Raw genomic sequence first — 2345 nt, 5'->3', positions numbered from 1 at the left:
GGAGAATAAATCATCCCTAGCAAAGGTCGGTTTTCTTACTTTTGTTTTGTCACGTGGGTAGGGTAGGAAGAAAGTTGATGAGTGAGTGGTTTCCTTATGTTTCGAGGTGAAACTGCAGATGATACGGTTTGGCTGTGTCCCCACCTAAATCTCATCTTGAATTGTAGCTCCCGTAATTCCCATGTGTTGTGGGAGATAATTGAATCACGGGGGCAGTTTCCCCCAATCTATTCTTGTGGTAGTGAATAAGTCTCACGAGATCTGATGATTTCATAAGGGGTTTTCCCTTTCACTTGGCTCTCATGCTCTCTTGTCTGCTACCAAGTAAGACGTGCCTTTTGCTTTCCACTGTGATTGTGAGGCCTCCCCAGCCACGTGGAACTGTGAGTCCATTAAACCTCTTTTTCTTTATGAATTACCCAGTCTTGGGTATGTCTTTATCAGCAGCATGAAAAAGGACTAATAAACCAGATGACATAGATTTTACCTGAATCAGATCTTTCTGAAAATGCAGTAGTCTGTTTTCTGTGTGGTCACTTAGCTCAGTTGTTTAGAGTGTAGTGTTGATGACATTAATATTAGGGAAAGATCCCTACAGAAGTTAATTTATGTAACTTTTCCTAATAGGAGGGCTAACTGCAACCTAAAGTCACCACCCAATGCATACCTCTGCCACAACAGATTTGAAACTGTTGTATCTGTCACTTGGTTTTATATTTGCCTGATCATTAGCGATGCTGAAAATTTCTACTCAACTCTAATTTCTGTTGGTTTTTGTTGTTGTTGTCTTTAGACAGTCTTGCTCAGTTGCCCAGGCTGGCAGTGGGTGATGCAATCTCAGCTCACTACAACCTCTACCTCCTGGGTTCAAGCCACTCTCGTGCCTGAGTCTCCTGAGTAGCTAGGACTACAGGCATCTGTTACCACGCCCAGCTAATTTTTGTATTTGTAGTAGATACAAGGTTTCGCCATGTTGGCCAGGCTGGTCTGGAACTCCTGGCCTCAAGTGATTCACCCACCATGGCCTCCCAAAGTGCTGGGATTACAGGCATGAGCCACCCTGCCTGGCCAGTTGTTGTTTCTTGAGATAGGCAGAATTCTAAGATGGCCCCCAAGAACTCCCCCTCCACCTGGATATTACAAACCTGCATAGTACGCTGAACTGTGAATATGATTAGGGTATGTTATATAGCACAGTTGACTTTAAGCAAGGGAAATCATCAGGGATGAGCCTGGCTTAATCAGGTAAGTCCTTAAAATAAACTGGGCATCCTGTAGTCCCAGCTTGTCGAGGTGGGAGGATTGCTTGAGCCCAGAGGCTTGAGATCATAGTGAGCTATGACTGTACCACTGCAGTCCAGTCTAGGTGAGAGTGAGACTCTATCTCTTGGGGGAAAAAAAAAAAAAAAAAGAATGGGCTCTTCCCAGAGTCAGAGATTAGAAATTTGAGAGAAATTGAAGAGTTTGAAGTGGGGCTGGCTTTGAAGATGAAAGGGCCACCCGCGTGAAGATGGCCTCTAGCTGCTGAGGGCACCCAGCTGACAGCAAGGAAATAGGGATTCTCGTATAACCATGAGAGCTTGGAAGAGGATCGCAAGATCCAAGTAAGTATCTGGCCGGCTGGGTGCTGTGGCTCACGCCTGTAATCCCAGCACTTTGGGAGGCCAAGGCAGGCAGATCACCTGAGGTTGGGAGTTCGAGACCAGCCTGATCAACATGGAGAAACCCTGTCTCTACTAAACTACAAAATTAGCCAGGCACGGTGGTGCATGCCTGTAATCCCAGCTACTCGGGAGGCTGAAGCAGGATAATCACTTGAACTGGGAGTTGGAGGTTGTGGTGAGCGAAGATCACACCATTGCACTCCAGCCTGGGCAACAAGAGCGAAACTCAGTCACAAAGAAAAAAAAAAAATCCAGCCAGCCAATGAAGTTAGTCTTGTTAGATCCTGAGCAGAGAACCCAGATACCCAGTGCCCAGACTTCTTACCTACAGAACTGTGAGTGGATAAATGGGCATTGTTATAAGCTGCTAAGTGTGATAATGTGTTACACAGCAACATAAAACTAATAGATTCCTATTTGGTTGTTTGTTAAAGCAAATAACAGAATGCTAAGATGGAAATGTTACAGCAGAAAATTGGGTTGTATAGGATAGGGTGTCAAGTTCCTCTAGGAGCCACTCTCCATCTAAGCACCTTGCTCTCTCTGTCCCTTTCTTGGGGTCTTGAAACTGACTCTCTGAGGGACCCTTACACATTTCCTTTCAATGGATACTTAGAAGCTAATAATTGGGCTGGGCGCAGTGGCTCACGCCTGTATTCCCAGCACTTTGGGAGGCCAAGG

This window comes from Mandrillus leucophaeus, unplaced genomic scaffold (genome assembly GCF_000951045.1).
Source record: "Mandrillus leucophaeus isolate KB7577 unplaced genomic scaffold, Mleu.le_1.0 Scaffold392, whole genome shotgun sequence".
Taxonomy (NCBI): domain Eukaryota; kingdom Metazoa; phylum Chordata; class Mammalia; order Primates; family Cercopithecidae; genus Mandrillus; species Mandrillus leucophaeus.
The sequence above is the reverse complement of the archived record's forward strand: the minus strand, read 5'-3'. Positions refer to the sequence as shown.